Raw genomic sequence first — 18,172 nt, forward strand, 5'->3', positions numbered from 1 at the left:
GGTAATCTGATTAACTCAAAATCTGCTGATTTAAAAGTTAATTACATGTAAAAAATAACTTCACAGCAACATGTAGACAGTGTTTGACCAAACAAACTTGGCAACATAGCCCAGCAACGTTGACATAAAATTAAGTATCACAGCATTTAATATTATATGTAAGAAATGAATTGCTGTTTTGACATTGGTAGACAACCATATTTGTATAGATCCACATACAGATAAGTATATAGTTGATTACTTATTAAAAAGAACTGTAGGAAAGACATAAGATTGGTGTGACAGTCTATATTTTTAACCATGTGCCTTTCTAGGTCCTTAAGAAAACATAATTTTTGATAGCTAGATTAATTGTTAAAATATCATATGAAGCCAAATATAAATAATTCCTTTACACTTATTTGTTTTTTTACATAATATAGAATAATAAGAACCTATTACACCTTCACCTCCAAAAAAAGGAAGCAAGTAGATTCTCCCTTCTGATAATTTCCTTTATACTCTGTGTCTTGCAGCGGCAGAGGGCTGAAGACCAATGGCATGGGTCTCTCCAGTATTCCACATCATGGTAATCTGAAAAGCCATATTGGTATTGTTTTTTTCCATCATGCCTTCTGATCATTTCCCCTATTTTTTTTTTTAATTCCATCCTCATGTATACACCTTCATAAAACTTGTCTTCTAATTTTTGTTTCTTCTCAAGTTTCTTTTATCTTTACAATTAAATGATTAAGTGTAATTGGAAATGTACTGACAGGTAAAGCTTTGGAATGGTTGCCCTGATTATTTAATAGGAGAAAAAAAATAAGAAAAAAACTTGTTTGGTTAAAAGTTAAATTCATTTGTTATTGTTTTCTCTAGAGATTGCATTATAAAGTAATTAAGACAAAAAATAGAGAATGAGTTTCACATATAAAAAAGTAATTAAAGTATTACAGCTTTAAAAAATCAAATTGGCTCTGACAGTGGGCTAGTGGATTATGCTTTAGAGATACATCTTAAGCAAATGGTTTGGGACAGATGATTCTTTTTTAAATGTAACCTGAATGATTTTTTTATTAGGAAAAAGGCAGAAAGGAAATAGAAGTGGTAGTGACCTCTGAACAGAACAAATAAAGTAATTTTAAAGTAAAAGTAGCGAAGAACATGGAATAAAATTTGATATTATATAATAAAATGTACAGTCTTTAATTCGTAATAATACTATTAGAAAATGTTCAACTAGAAAGAATGTCCAAGGAGAAAATTTTGGTAGTGGGGTGATGTAGGAGGAAGGCCAATAAATAAGCTATAAAAGAAATATTGACAACAGAGTAAGAAGGCAAGCAAGATGTGGTCTGCTTAAAAAACAAAAACAGCAACCACAACAACAATAAGAAATCCTAAAAACAGCAATGCCTATCAATTTCATTTTCTCAGAAATTTATTTACTGACACTTGGTGATAAAATTGTCTTAGTGAGGACTAAAGAAGCAAGAATAGCTAGTTCCTAAACACAACAGCATTGCAAGTCATTTTACAATGATCTTTTCAAAAAACCAGCAAAACAAAGTTAATCAGATTATTTACCTATACTACAGAGAGGATGTAAAGATTAATGAGTTAATTATTGTGAAATATTAAAACACTTTGGGATATCTGAATGAAAAATGGAAATAATTATTTATGGTTTTTCTAGATGTCTCAGTAATCATAATTATTTTTTAGTATGGACTCCTTCCTTTCTCGTTTAGTATTCATATATGTATATCTATTCTCTCCCCACCTCCATTAAAATTAAACTTCTGGCATAATTTAACACCAAAGCAAACATTTGATAGAACAAAACAATTTAGACGAAATAATGCTAAAAATAATATGCCATCAATTCTCCTCTGATAAATGATCATTTTCTATTATTAATCTAGTAATTTCCTTGTCAATGATTATATTTAGATGATTAAATAGAGCATATATATAGACTAGTGCGTGCTTCTTAAAATGGGATACTTTAGTGGGCATTTGGATATTTTCTCCGTTAGATACACTCGAAGACACTTTGAAACAATTTGGTGAAAAAAGTGTTTGAATAAAATGAGTAACAATTACTAAACTTACAAAAATGTCATATGTTTGGTATTTGCTCAGTTGAATGCAATAGAAAAAGACAAGTTAAGCCTTGACAGATAAAAGTAGAAACAAGGAGTATACAACTATAGAATCTGAGGATTGGAAAAGACTTGGAAAGGTCATGGAGGTTACCACCTTTCTGGCAGGACCACACTAAAAACTACTAAGCCTGTGAGAATTCAACTTAATGTTGAAAACAAAACAAAACAAAACAAAACAAAACAAAACAAAACAAAACAAAAAAGTTAAAAACTAAAATCTTCTAGCATGGGAGATAGATTGGGGTCTCTTCAATTTCCCTTTATTTTTTTCTAGCAATATTTTTCATTATTCTGGGGTTTTATATTGCTTCTTTTGGTAGTGACCACTTTGTTGCACATGTATCAACTATACTTTTCTATAACATTCATTTCTTTGGATTCTGAAGAACAGCCTTTATGTCTGTCTAGTTCACATTGGCTCTTCCTCTTCTTTGATACTAAACTCTGGCGGTTCTAAGAAGTTTTTTTTTTTAATCACGATAATATTTTCTAGATGGAGAAGGATAGGCATCATTTGGCATAGGTGTTATTAAAATGCAACAAGTCATTGTTTCTGACACAGTGCTATGTATCAACACCTCTTTTCTCCTTAGGATATCTTTTCTCCTACTTCACCTTCCTTGTGTCATCTTCATTCTCTCTGCTTTATCTACCTCCTTTCTTCCTCTTATTTTTTCCTTCCTTCCCTCCTTCCTTCCTTCCTTCCTTCCTTCCTTCCTTCCTTCCTTCCTTCCTTCCTTCCTTCCTTCCTTCCTTCCTTCCTTCCTTCCTTCCTTCTTCTCTCCTTCAGCAAAGCTCACCTATCATTAGCAGGTATCCTGTTGGCACCTAAGATTAAAGATGTCACCATGCCATAGTCTTGCTGTTAAAAACATGCTTTGGAAATGAATGACATCGACATCACTTAGGAGCTTGTTAGAAATATAAAATCTTGGACTCCATCACAGAGCTTCTAAATTGGGATCAGCTTTTCAACAAGATCGTCAAAATGATTCTCATAAGCACATTCAGGTTTAAGATGTGCTGGTCTAGAGTATCAAGATGTCCAAGAGCTACCTCAAACTTCACACTCTCCTTGTCCTTGGATAAGACTGTCCCTTTCCCTGCATTTTCTATCTCACCAAGCAGGGTAACCAATATTCAATTTCAAGTCAGAATCCCAGGGAGTCATTCTTGATCTCTTTCTCTTTCTCACCACCCATATGTAACATGTTACCAGTTTTGTCATTTCTATTTTCTAAATAACTCGACAATTTTTTTAACATATCCCACCAGAGTCACTTCCATAGACCTCACATTTTTCACATGGACTTGAGCACACTCTTTTAACAAGTTTCATAGCTTCTAACCTCACCTTTCTCTAATATCATCTTTGATAATTCAAAACATATTTTTTAAAAAATTAAATCTGATCATAGCCTTGCCATACTAAAAATATATTTTATGATTTCCTTTCCACTGAAGGAAAAATAAGGTTCATGTAAAACTTTTTAACTAAATTCATTTTTTTGCAGTTCTCCACCTCACTCCATATTTTATATTAACATCCAATTTGTAGTTTCTTAAATATGTCATATTATTTGGTGCCTCTATAGTTTTACATATTTTTTTTCCTGGAACCAAAATGCTCTTCCCCTAACTTGTCTACTACATGAACTGCTACACGATACCTAAGACCATATTCAAATAATCCTTACTTTGCAATGCTTTCCCTGATCACCTCTCTAGGCATTGTTAATTTCTCCCTTCTGTACCCCTACAACACTTATCATACCAGATTGCAATGATTTACTTACATCTCTGTTCTGATATGGACTAAACAACTAGAGGAGATTATATATTCAACTTTTTAGTGTGTCTTTGGTATTGCACACAATAGATGATTAATAAATATTAATGAATTGATATCAAGTAAAATCATTATTTTTAAAAGAAATACTATTAACCAAAAATAATTCTCCATATGACCATAGCCATGCATTACTCAAATAATTTTTTTTCTGTAAAATATATTTTGACTTCACTAAATTTCATGTGATAACTGTTTTTTCTCTCTAGAAAAATTCAGATGATTGATACAAACGATGAAAAGTAATACAAGGACCGGGTGAGAAAAAAAATATATTAAATCTATTTTAACTTCTGATTTTCCTTAAGAGCAGATAAATAAGCACAAATACAGATAAATTTTCTATGAAACTTTGTGTACAGGTTTTTCAGTAAACATATGTTTTCATTTTTCTCAGATAAATGCCTGAGTTCATAAGAAAAAAAAAAAACTGATAAATTGGATCTCATCACAAGGGAAAACTTTAGCTTTGCAAAGTCTCATGTGAAGAGGATAAAATGACAAGCTACAGACCGAGAGAAAGTGTTTATAATCACATATCAGATAAAAGACTAATATATAAAATACATGAGGAACTCTCAAAAGTGAACATTAAAAATCAAACAATCCAATTAGAAGATGGGCAAAACATATGAACAGATATTTCATTTAAGAGGATACACAGATGGGAAATAAGCACATGAAAGATGCTTAACATCATTAATCATTAGAGAAATGCCAATTAAAATCTCAAAGAGATATAACTACACATCTGTCAGAATGACTAAAATAAAAAAATAGTAACAACATCAAAAGCTGGCAAGTATGCAGAGAAATTGGATCACTCATACGCTGCTGGTGGGAATGTAAAATTGTACAGCAACTCTGGAAAACAGTGTGTCAGTTTCTTATAAAGCTAAGCATCCATACCAATTTTTAGAAATAGACTATAACCATCATATAGAACATTAATGTCAGAAAAATTCCACAGATAAAAATAACCTAACTTAATGGATTGACATTTAATATATGTGTATTGTAGATAATAGACCACATCAGTAAAATAAATCTGATGTAGTGGTATTGAAAATATATTTCAGTTAACATAGAAACCTCAGAACTGAGCAATAGGATGATTGATGTAAATACGGGAATCAATAATGTAAGTGATGGTGTTGTGCAATCTGTAAAGTGCTAGAAACATACTGGATATCACTACTAAGGTTTATGTCACAGAGTCATTGTGAGAATCAATTAGATAATATATGTAAAGTCACCATGACTGGAAAATACTGTAAACATATTAAATACTAAAAATTATGTTGACACCACTAAGTTAAATATCAGTATGTAGAGATATAGAAGACATTAAAATATCTTAATTTCTCTTTAATCTTCTCATTAATATTTTGAAACTCTTTCATAAACTGATAATTTTAATCAATTTCTTTTACCTTGATTAGGTGAATATGGTAGTATCTATTTTCAAATTATGATCAATTTTCTGGTTATAGTAAATTAAAGTTATAATGCAGATTTGAAGTTTGGGGAATTCAAAATTATTTCCCCACATAACTGAGACCAAACAATCCTTTAATCTCTCAGATACACCCTTTTTTTTTTTTTATTGCCTTAGCTTTTGCCCTAATGCTAGCCATCATTATATCACAGAATAGCATCTTAGCTGCTTGCTCACTTTGCTCCTAGTCTCTCTTTCTCAAGTTCATCCTTCCCAAAACTGCTCAAAAACTCACTGTTCTAATAGCTTCATAGAATTTGGAAAGAATTATCATGATAGTAAATGTGATAATACAAGAAAAATATATAAACTAAGTGTAAAAAGAAAGCATATGCATCATCATTTGTGGATTATAGCTTCTATACCAAGAAAACCTAAAATAAATAACAAAGAAAGAAAGAAAGAAAGAAAGAAAGAAAGAAAGAAAGAAAGAAAGAAAGAAAGAAAGAAAGAAAGAAAGAAAGAAAGAAAGAAAAAGAAAGAAAGAAAATAAAGCAAGCAAAGAAGGAAGAAAGATAAACCTCCAATCCATTACTTTTATATGGAACATATAGTGTGAAAAAAAAAAGGCCATTCGAAATGGCCTATCAACACCAAGGTGCTGGAGCAGAGGAGAAAAGACTGAAATATTTCTTTTCTTTATTCTGTGCCTCACTTCAGAGCCTGCGCTTTCAGGAAGTTCTACTTCTGCCTCAGGTTTCATAAAATCTCTTATGATGACAGATCCATCAACTTCTGGCTCTTACCCTTCTTAAATCTGTTCAATAATGTTGTGACATCTTCTCAACAATTTCATGCCTCCTAGATAAGACATATTTCCTCTAAAGCTCCCTTAATCGCAAACATAGACCTAATATATATATATATATGATTTATGTATATATATTCTCGTATCTAAAGAAGTTTCAGTTTTCATTTTGATAGAAGATCTTTGTTTTTATTTGTGTCTCTAAAAGGACTATTTGGGTGGTTTTCTCAGAATGAATTTGGCTTGTAATCTCTGTCTCTTGTTAGATAAGAACTTTTGCAGCTTTAAAATAATTTTTTAATGTATTTTTTTTAACTTCTACCTACCAAAGTTCCCAAAATCATGGGCTCCCTGCTTCTGCCCAGGAATCCCAGATCTTGCTGTGGAACCCAGAGTGATTCATGAATTGAATGTTTAGTTTTCTTCCATGACAGAAAGTAGAGTGTGGGACTGGTGCGTGAGCTTCTCCTAATCAGTATAGTCCATAAAATTGATTCTAAAGAAGAGGGTTTGTTACTGAAACGTCAATTTAAGGGTACTAAAAAGGAGATTGTTTCTTTGCAGTCTAGTTGAAGCAGCGAGGCATAATAGAAAAGAGCAAAGATTTAAAGTCAAATGGACCTAGTTTTGCATCTCAGCTCTACCACTTTGAGCTGTGTGGCCTTACTTAACCTCTCTGAGCCTCAATTTTTTCATTTTTAAAATAGGGATAACAGTCATACCTACCTTACACTATATTGTGATGATTAAAGGAGATATATAAAGCACTTTGCATATAATATTTGTGGTGTAGTAAATTCTAGGTAGCTTTACAATTGTTTAAGTCTTGAAATCAGAACTGGTATGTCAAAAATGTTTTTAGCAATTTTTAGTAATTTAGTATTTGTAGGTCAAAAAGAAGATTTGCAGTTTATGGCCATGCTACCCTGAACGAGCTCGATCCCGGCTGATCTTGGAAGTTAAGCAGGATCAGGCCTGGTTAGTACTTGGATAGGAGACCACCTAGGAAGACCAGGTGCTGTAGCCGTAAAAAATAAAAAATAAAGGATTCGTAAATTGACAAGGTCCTTGCAATCTGTAAGGTCAACCAAGGGCCAAGGGTTGCCTCGCCTAAAAAAATAAAAATAAAAAAAAAAAAATAATAATAAAAAGAAGAGTTGCAGACATGAAGGAGAAGGTGTGAAGGGGTGATCAGAAATGATCCTTCCTCTTCCAAATAAATTAACTAATAAGGCAATGTGTAACTGGCGAGTTCAGAAAAAATTTGATTAACTTCAGTTCCTTTTATGTGCAATCTGGTGTGCTGAGCTGGTCCTGAGACTTTATAAAGCATTTGCATAATACCTGACAGATGACTGTCATGGATAAATCAACTTGACTTTTGTATATTTCAAGTGTGTTTATTTTGAATTTTGGTGTAAATCCCTTGAGATCCAGAACCTCTTTTACAATTAATTTGAAATTTCTAAAGTGTTTAATACATTGGAAGCTCTATTTGAAGATGCAATCTGTGATGTAATATCTTTTGAAGATGTAATCTGTGACTAACTCACAGAAATTATATTTCTTCTTCAGTTGAGTTAGAGATGAGTAGAACATGCTGTTAAGAGGGGTTAGATAACCGTTGAGAGAATGCACTCACCCAGTGATTATTCTGTTACCTAATTTTTAAAAATTTCATATTTACCTTAAGGGGAACAAGCTCTTTAATTCTTTTTTCATTATAATCTTGCAATTTATTTTCATATGTTTCAAAGATATTACATTACTGTATTCATTCCATTATTTTAGACCCTGCTCTAATTTATAACTCATCTTATGTCAAGACATAGATATTAGTTTGAGATTTTCATGAAAAAACTCTATAAAGAGGTCCTACCTAGAGAATGGTAGATTCCCTCTTTTGATTCAATTTGTGTACTCTGGCAATCAATATATGTAATTAGTTTTATAAAATTTGGAGCAGCTACTATTATAAATAACAAATGTATTCTTAAAACATGAATACAATAAAAAATAAAAATGCTATTTAAAATAAATAATCATAGTAAAATTTAGGTTTTTAGTATGTGATACCTTACAAATAATAAATCAATATTTTTCCATGTATTTAATATTAAAGTCATATGTATAGATTAATAGTTAAAGTCACAGTTATACATATAACATAAATTTAGATTTCAAATTTTTAAATAACTACTGTAAAGATAGATACTTAACACTGAATTCACAGTGATTCTAGTTCATATTTTTTTTTTCAGAAACTTAATACCCTATAATTTTTATAATTATCCTAAGTCCCAATTACCAATATGCAGTACTCAGAAACCATTTTGGTTACTTGTGCTTTATGAATTTTGAATTAATTTAAATTTAAAATTTGTGTTACAGTTTTCACGTAAAAAATTTCAAAATTATGTTAATGTCTTTTATAAATTCTTTTATAATCAAAATAAAATACTGGAAAATGCATGCATTTTGAAGTTAAATAAAGTGGGGCTTAAATCTGGATCTTCAATTTATCAGCCACATGACTTTGGAAGAGTCACTTCTCCTCCTGAACTACAAGTTTCTTATCTCTACAATGAGAATACAATAGTCCCATCTTATTCACTGTTTCACTTTCTGGGGTTTCAATATTCTTGCTCAACAGGATTCTGAAAATATTAAATAAAAAATTCCAGAAATAAACAATTTTTAAGTTTTACATTGCAAATTACTCTGAGTATGATGATGAAATCTGGAGAGTCCCTCTCAGTCCCTCCCAGGATGTGAATCATCTCTGTCCAACCTCTCAACACTGTATATACATTCCCCGCCTTTTAGTCACATGGTGGTCTTATGTTATCAGATTGTTGTAATATTGCAGGGTTTGTGTTCAAGTTACACTTATTTTACTTAATAATGGCCCCAAAGTGCAAGGATAGTGATAATGGGAATTTGGATATGACAAAGAAAAGATGTACGATGCTTCCTTTAAATGAGAAAATGAGTACAGTATAATAAAATATTTTGATAGACCACATTCACATAACTTTTATTACAGCATATTGTTATAATTGTTCTATTTTATTATTACTTATTATTGTTAATCTTTTAATGTGTCTTATTTAAAAATTAAGCTTTATCATAGATACATATATATAGGAAAAAGAGTACAGTTGACCTTTGAACAGTGTGGGGGTTAAAGGCATCTACCCCTGTGCAGTCAAAAATCCATGTTCAACTTTTGACTCTACAGTTCACTCTTCACTACTGCACATTCAAACAGCCTTGGACTGGAAACGATTTTTACATTGAAATTCTGTTTTCAATCCGAGGTTGGGAAATCGCAATTGGAAAAGCAAAAATAGTGTTTTCGATCTACACTTGGTTAAATCTGCAGACGTGAAAACAGCTGATACAAACGGCAAACTGTATTTATTGAAAAAAATCCACATCTAAGTAGACCCACTCAGTTCTAACTTTGGTGTTCAAGGGTCAACTTATACATAGAATCAGAAGTTTCAGGCAACCACTGGGGGTCTTGTAATGTATCCCCTGAAGATAGTGGGGACTACTGTAATTTAATTCAATGATGTATGGTGGCTTAGAGATAATGCATGTAAAGCCTCTAGTACCAGGACTGGTTTATAGTACATGATCCAAATTGGGTGCTATTGACAATAAAAATAATAACATTAATAAAGAATCTAATGCAACATAACAATACTAAAACTATTCAACTAATTATAATATGTCAAGATATAATTTAGAGTCTACGGCCATGCTACCCTGAACAAGCCCAATCCCATCTGGTCTCGGAAGCTAAGCGGGGTCAGGCCTGGTTAGTACGTGGATGGAAGACCACCTAGGAAGACCAGGTGCTGTAGGCGTAAAAAATAAAAAATAAGGGATTGTAAGCTGACAAGGTCCTTGCAATCTGTGAGGTCAACCAAGGGTTGCCTCACCTAAAAAATAAATAAATAAATAAATAAATAAATAGATAGATATTTTAAATATATAAATATATATATAATTTAGAGTCAGTAGATACTAACTTATTCTAAACAAATACCCAATCTTAACATAGAACAAATAGAACATTTTTTTCTGTAAATCAGAAAAATATTTTTCTCAAATCAGAGTCCCTTGTTTAACAAAAATGTTCCATCATTTATTTATTTATTTTCTTATTCAGCCTAGCATTCACAGACTTCTGTAATTGATGTACCTCTACCTCTCTGAGTTTGATTTTCCTCTCCAAAGGGATAAAAAGGGTTGTATATGAGATTCTTACTTAGTAGATGCTTATCCAACTTTTTTATATATTTGAGGAATACTCAGTAAAAGGAAACAGGCCTAAAACATTGAATATTTCCAGTAGCATAAAGGAAAAACTTATTGCAATGTCAAGATGGCCTGTTGAAGAAGAGTGCATTCATATAAATATATTCAGGAATTGATTACATTTTAATTGATTATCTTCATTTTAAAAATGGAGATAAAATATCAATCTTTTAAGATAATATGGAGAATTAAAAGTCTAAACAATATCAGAAATGTTTAGTTTCTAGTAAGTAGAAAGTTTTAATTAATTATTAGTGGTTATAATAATTATAGTGGTGGTGATGACAATGATGTAAAAAGTATGAGAAGAGTTTCAAGATCAGAGGGAGGTAATCTGCTATATATTTAGGGCTTTATAAAAAATTTCCTAAATAAATAGTGTTGTGTTCTGGTATTCCTACACAGAAAGGATATTCGAGACAAATAATCTGCCTGGAAGATACATATTTTAACATCTAATTATTTAAATGTACTACATAATTAGGAAGCAGGAAGAACAGATCCATAAGTGTTTAAAAAATATATAAAGCAAATTATCTGAGATGCAGCACATATAACACTCATACAACTGAAGCAGCGCAAAGTATGATGTAAATCATTTTACTAAGTCAGAATAAAGGTGCTATTACTCATGGTTATGTAATACTATCTGTAATTTCTGTGTTAAACTTGACATTATAAATCCCTTAATCTGCGTATTTAAAAGCCGTTCTATGGCTCATTTTTCAAACATATTCCCGTTAACACATTTACTGCTAATGAACCACTAACGTGTTCTCTCTTTCTTAGATAAACGCTGTTGACCAACATTATTATTTGCTCCTCATATAATTATTTTTTTGGCTTTTTAATTTAATTGCTTCAATAAAAAATACACCAATAATGCATTTTTAATTACACTTCCCAGGTGACCTATGTAAAAAGAGGTTTTATAATGAAGCCACAATAATTAGCCTGTCACAGTCCAGTTTGGGGCTATTGTCTAGTTGTCCTTTCCATGGCTTGTGTGGCATGACTAGAATTCTAAAGACCTTGTGTATTATCTCCCATAATACTTAGGAAGGTATTAAAAATGTGTGCAATACTGGCAGAAGCAGGTTTTCTAATTATTGTCAGCTATTTCTAGTGTGACGTGGTGAATTCCCTTGAGAACAGAAACAACAGCCCACTCCAGGGTTTGTAATAGGCCCTAGAGCCTAAGTAGTTGTAGACAGAGCTGTTTCCCTCTGGATAGATAATTGGTTTACACAGCAGCTCAACATCTGAACCAAATCCATTTTTTTTTCCTATTGTGATTTCGCTGTTTATTCTAATACACATAAACTATTTTGTTATATTAAGCAGCATATGACTCATTCTTTAATAGCTGAGTAAATTTGCATGTTCTGCCTCACCTGGAATGCTAATGACTGTTATGTCTGCCCATTTTTCATGCATGAAATATTAAATATTTGGTTTGTTAAGCACACATGCTTTCTGTAAATAATGTGTTCTGGCAACTCGTTAAGTACAATTATTTCTTAGTTTCATTTTATCATGGATAAAATATGGCTTTACCTTAAAGAGAAATGGAGGTGATTTCTGAGAAATTTAGGGATAGTTAGTTGTCCTTATTTGTGCAGTATAATCTATTATTGAGAAACATTTGTTAATGTTTGCATACTATATAATGGTAATATAGTGACACTTTATTGTGCAAACAGAAAGTATGTCAGATTCTCCTGAGTATGCAGAAACCTTGCTTTATAAGAATAAATAAAAACATTGTGGCATAGTTTCAGCTAAACTTCATTTTTATATCTCTGGTTTCTTATGGATAAACGGCTATTGCTGTGTGTTGTAAGCAAATCTTATTGTAAATGTTTTTCTCTTTTAAATTATATCTTCAAGTCACCACTTTTCTTCTCGATGCCAAAATGAGTAAAGGTAAAAAGCATTATCACACATGGGAAAGCCAGTCCTCTTCAGCAGAATCTGGAAACACCTTCAACTATGTAATACTCTTTCCTTCAGCTTTCTTACTTTTCTCTCCAAGTGACAGTATAATAATCATCTGATACTTTCTGTTCATACTCTAAATATGAGTTTTTTCTATAGGTCTATACTTGGTGGAATTCTGTATAAGCTATTTGTTGCTTCTTAATAGGACAGTTCCACTAACTATCAGTATTTCCTTCTCTACTATAAGGAGATAATTTTTGGGACTCAGAATGACAAGATTATTGATCAACTTGTATTTAAAGTCACGTAAATGGACACAGAGATTATATGCTATGCATTTATATTTTTATAGAAATACAATTATATTCAGTGAATAAGAATGTAAAGTGAGAACTAAAACATTATGTTGTATCACAGCAGATTGTTTTCTCTGTGTATAGAGGTAAGAAGAGACCCCTTTCTTACCTCACAGTAAATGATAAAAGTTGTTCCATGAATCCCAGCAAGCTCTTTAATCTCTTGGAGCCTCAGTTCTCACCTGTGTAAAAGGAGAAAATAAATAGCATCAACTTCATATAGGGATAAATATAGGTTATTTAAAGTGCATAGAATAGTGCTCGAAAAAAAGATAAGCATTCGTTTCCTTTTTCCTCAATTAATGTTTACTAAAGTAAACATTAGTTTCCTTTTTCCTCAATTAATGTATTTTTATGTCTATTTTTTAATGAAGTTAAGAAAAAATGTTATATAGACATATATGACTGTAATTTTAATCAGGGTTGCAGAATTTGCCCTTCGAATAGGCTATCTTCCAAATACTTATACTGTGCATTTGACATCATATGAAATGCACATACCTGTATACCATTTTGAGTTTTTAAATACCTGTGTTCCAATTTTAATAAAGATTCAATGAACATCGATCCAAAAGTATTCTAGCAAATAATAAATATCTAGAATATGGAACAACCAAACTAAAATCAGAACATTTTGTTTCATTAAAAAAAATCTTAAAAGAACAGAAAAATAGTAAAAAAAATCAGTCATATGAGTGGTCAAATATCACCTTTGGCATTTTAATAAACTTGCTTAAATAGAAATATCAAGCTATTACTAATGGCTATTAATGTGTACATGCTTCATGTAATTTTATAGTATCTTATTTTAATATCTGTAATTTTAATGAATTGCAATTTAGGAAAGAAACAATTTCATTTACTTTATATAACATAATTATGGATCAAATTAACCCCACACTAGTCTTAATTACATTTAGTTTCATTTGGCTGATCAAGCTATTAACATGCCACTGTATTTTGGAACTAAAAATCAAGTTGTTATGGTCTTTCTTCCAAAAACATGTACTTGTTCATCTCAAGTGTAGCCACCGTGTAAAATTATTTCTTAGAGTATTTTTTTTTTTCAGTTTACTGTACACTCAGTATGTTGCTGCTCAAGAATAGGTATAATGAGGAAGTGCTGCACCGGGGGTCCCGTTATATGCTACTGCTTAATAATCTCTCTCCTTCATGCCACCCTTTATCTGCTACATTCAGATTGGTCTCCATGCATTTCTCTTTTAATTGGAACTAATTTTAGGTTTGCCATTACTTGTGATTAAACAGCCTCTTTACCACACATATATTTCCTTCCATTTATGTATTGTTACCCTCACAATTTTCTTTAGAAGAGAGTGATTTGTCAGGAAGAGACCATCTTTTTTACTCCATTAGCTAAGTTATATATGTAAGGAGCATAATTTTAACAGCAATAAAAAATATTGGGTTTAATAATAATAGCATTCAGGACCATACGAGTATCACTGCAACTAATCCTTTTCAACTAATTGAAAATGAAAATGGTCCTTTGCAATATGTGTGTATTGTGAATAATCCTAATTAGGATAATGCAAGGTTATTTTAGCACAGTTCAGAGGCAGGGTACAGTCTCAGAAAAACAGCTTAGCTGAAGTGTAGTCCATTTAGAATCACCTTGGAGCCTATGAGAAAGCACAAAGTTCAACTCATGGACACCACAGAAGAGAAGTCCTTTAGAAAGCATCAGTTCCCAATTGTATTTAAACAGGCTTAATAATGGAAAAGGGCCCCATATCATGATAGTTCTAAAATTCTCCAATAGGGAAAAATAATTTCTAAAAATTATGACATCAGATTACTCTCTTGGTAGAATGTATCTCAAAAGAGCTAAATATATTTAAGTAAAATCTGTGCTGGTGTATTATTTGTTCATATTCCGAAGGTTTTTTTATTTTTATTTTTTTTATTTCGTGATAAATATTTTCTTCCTCTTCAGTCTGGATAAAGATAGTAGCTTTCTTGTGTTTTCTTGTGACATTTCATATAGTGACTGGATTTGTCAGATTGCATCAGTCACATTTGATTACATTATATCATGTCAAGAAACAATGAAATATAAGGTATTTTTCTACTTTTTACTGAAAGGAGCAGGATTCATAACCCACTAGATTTTTAATATAAATATTCCCTTTCACATATAATGATAGAAACAAAATATATTAAAGTAGTAAAAAAGATGAAGGGAACCAGTAGTGGCTGACAATTTAAACAAGCCATATCTATTGTAACTGATTTTATTCCAGCTCTATGACAAAAAAAAAAAATTGTATCTATCTACATGTGTGTTTATTAGTGATTTATAGTGACTAGAGATCAAAGTTTTATTATTAATTTGAACAACCATTTCTGAGAAGTTATATCATTTTTATAATAAAATTTTCACTGTTTCCTCTATTCTCACTTTGCTTTTATAGTGAAATAATCATCCAAATGAATACTCTGTCAATAAAAAGCGTGTTTGGATAATAAGTGCATATTGACTATTTTAAATCAAGTCAAAAAAAGCAACGATGCAAAATATTCATTGACTTTAATCTCTCAATTAAAGCAAAATAGAGAAAATAGAGAAAATATGTCTGGGTTTGGCCTATTGCACAGAATGACTCTAAGGGGGTACTCAGAGGATTAATCAGAAAGCAGCACCTAGGACAGTCATGTGGAAGGAACCCAGAGCAGGTCTTGGAAGGGGGTTAGCGAGGAGATTCAGGCAAGGAGTATGTTTGCTCCAAGATCCATACCTGTGTTTCACTGACCAGGGGCGCACACCTGCTCCTAGCTCATGTGAGTTTTCTGGAGCCCCTTCTTCCCATAGAGCCATCTGTTCCGGCCTTGCCATGCTGAAGTCCTGTTCTTCCAAACCTCCTCACAGTGCTCCTGGGTGTGTCTGTGGCTTTCTCCGCCAGACCCTCTCTGGGAGTGGGCTGGGGCTTTTGTGTGCAGGCTGGGGAGAGTCAGCGAGGGAAGCCCTGAGACCCATGTCAGCCATGGAGCAACTCATGGGCCCGGAGAGAGTTCTATCTTTGGTCCTCCACGATCTAGGACCTTAAAGCATTCTAGTGGCTTCTTCTCACACTTCAATCAGACTTGAGCCTTCTACAGGGAACGTGATGTACCTCAGTAAAAGATTGTTAGAAAAGACCTATTGTGGATTTGGATTTTGGGTGCGTGATTTGGGGGTGGTTCCAAGTAAGCGAGGGTTTGCTGTAGATTGTGTACTGTCATGTCATTAAGTGAGGACAATTCTACTACTGGGTATCTTAAATGCTTATTTATCAGGTCAGACTAGAGAGAAGTGAAAGCCGTGTGGTAAAGAAGCAGAGGTCACTCATATTTGCCAGGATGGGGGACATTTGACCATTTTTTTGTAGTATAAAAATTTTCACATTTTGTCTGTTTTGACATGATTAGAGTGATCTAGTTATTGTCTTGTCTGTCATGATCACAGAGTTGCTTTACCTGATGTTGATGTTCTGTAAAATCCTTTTTTGTTTGTTTAATAGGAGGAACCAAGGTATAGCTGATAGCACCAGGCCGGCTCCTACAACACCAAGGCCCAGCTGATCTTCCCAAGCTACCAGACCAAATGTTAAGGGCTGCTTTGCCCTTTCTCAGTTCTATGCCTTTTTATTTTGACTGCCCAGCTGACCATAGTGAGTCCTTGCCAGAAGAAGAGTCAGTAAAATCCTATTTTTTTTGTCTCTGCATATTCTTCCTAGAATACTCATTGACTCCTATGAAATTTCTATGCTGAAAATTTCAAAATCTATAAAATACGTGTAACTTTTATCTTCATATCAAGGTCTATATTTTTGGCTGCCTACTCCTTATTACCTACTCAAACTTAAATTGTCTAAAATGAATCTCTGAATCTACCTCCTTAGACCTAATCCTCTACAGAGCTATCCTGGATTTCTACCTCTTTCTTATGTGTCATATCACCAGGATCTAGTGATGATTCTACTTCCAAAATTCTGAAATCTTTACTTTCCTTTTCTTAGGAATCAGCTCAGAAGTTATCTTCTCCGATTTCACCTGGAAAAAAACTAATTCCTACTTTCTTTTCAAGATATATTTCTTTACAAGCATGTTTATTACATCTATTATATTTCTCAATGTGTTTCACCACCTGGACTCTGATTTCCTTGCCTATGTCATATTCATTTTTATCTCTTCAACCTCTTACATGTGAGGAAATATACCAAAAGGTTAAGAACCTGGGCTTTCAAAGTCACCCTTCCTAGGTTCTCTTCTTGGATCTGCCAGTTCCTAACTGTGAGATCTTGGCCATTAGACCCTCTGGGCCTCAGTTACATTATCTGTAAGATGGTGTTGTTAATAATGGCACTTATAGAGTTGTTCTCGGAATTAATCAGGCATAAAGTATGTTCCTGAAACAACACCCAATATACAGCCTTCAATAGATGTGTTAGGTATCATTATCACATGCCTGCCGCACACATGAAGCTCAATAAATCTTTGTTGAATTGGATTAATATTGGATTCCCAATCACTACATATAACGAGAGCAGTCACTTTAGAATATGGGGACAATATCTCACCTTTAAGTTGAGTTACGCTGGTTAATTTCTAGGCAGGTTAGAGTCTGTGACCCTGGTATGCCACTGAAAATTATTAAATCGGCTGATGTAGGGGTTTCAAAATCAGGTAGAAAAGTGTTTTAATATGGCCTCAGTTTCGAGTAAATTTCTTCAGGTTGCTGAATCTCCTCTGTGAAGTGGGAATAATATTTAATTCACAAGGTTATTTTGAAAATTAAATGAGTTATTGTATGTAAACTAATGAGTAAATTATCAACCAGGTGATTTATATTTGTTAATTATTTTTTCCTTAATTTCTCCTCCCACTGTGCAGGGACATACCCTCCCACATACAACCTTCCAAACAGCACAGTAAGGGGCTAGAAAGGGTTACAAAGCAATTCTCTAATCAATGTCTTTAGAAGTTCCCATGAAACATTTCTGTATATTGACATGAGACCTAGATCAGAAATGAAATCCATCAAGCTAGAAGCAATATGGCTTTTAATGGAAACACAGGATGTAAAGTGGGGTTGGCTTAGCTAGTAATAGAGACAAGTCAGTGAACATCAGGCCCTGGTTAGGAAACCAGGCAGCATCTAGGCAGAGAGGACTATTAAAAGCAGGCAGATCAGGTTAAGTCATAGCAACCAAGTGGGACCAGTGATAGATTGGGATTTTTAAGGGTTAGATAGCCAGAAAAGGTCAAATACCTATCGCTATTGGGAAAATAGGAACAACG

At 32.7% G+C, this 18,172-nt stretch overlaps 1 long non-coding RNA gene and 2 pseudogenes across 2 annotated transcripts in view; all 3 read left to right on the forward strand.

Annotated features, from left to right (window-relative positions):
• Positions 1 to 18,172, forward strand: part of LOC111738686 — a 44,486-nt gene that overhangs the window by 13,585 nt on the left and 12,729 nt on the right. The window contains exons 1-2 of one of the 2 annotated variants that reach the window (XR_002779934.1): positions 4,229 to 4,257; positions 16,393 to 16,542. This is a non-coding gene — a long non-coding RNA (uncharacterized LOC111738686). Of the gene's footprint in view, positions 1 to 4,228; positions 4,258 to 16,392; positions 16,543 to 18,172 lie in introns of those variants that run through there. The other variant, XR_002779923.1, reaches the window with a different exon arrangement.
• Positions 7,154 to 7,272, forward strand: LOC111739385 (annotated as a pseudogene).
• On the forward strand, positions 10,002 to 10,120 carry LOC111739968 (annotated as a pseudogene).

This window comes from Pteropus vampyrus, unplaced genomic scaffold (genome assembly GCF_000151845.1).
Source record: "Pteropus vampyrus isolate Shadow unplaced genomic scaffold, Pvam_2.0 Scaffold2, whole genome shotgun sequence".
Classification (NCBI taxonomy): domain Eukaryota; kingdom Metazoa; phylum Chordata; class Mammalia; order Chiroptera; family Pteropodidae; genus Pteropus; species Pteropus vampyrus.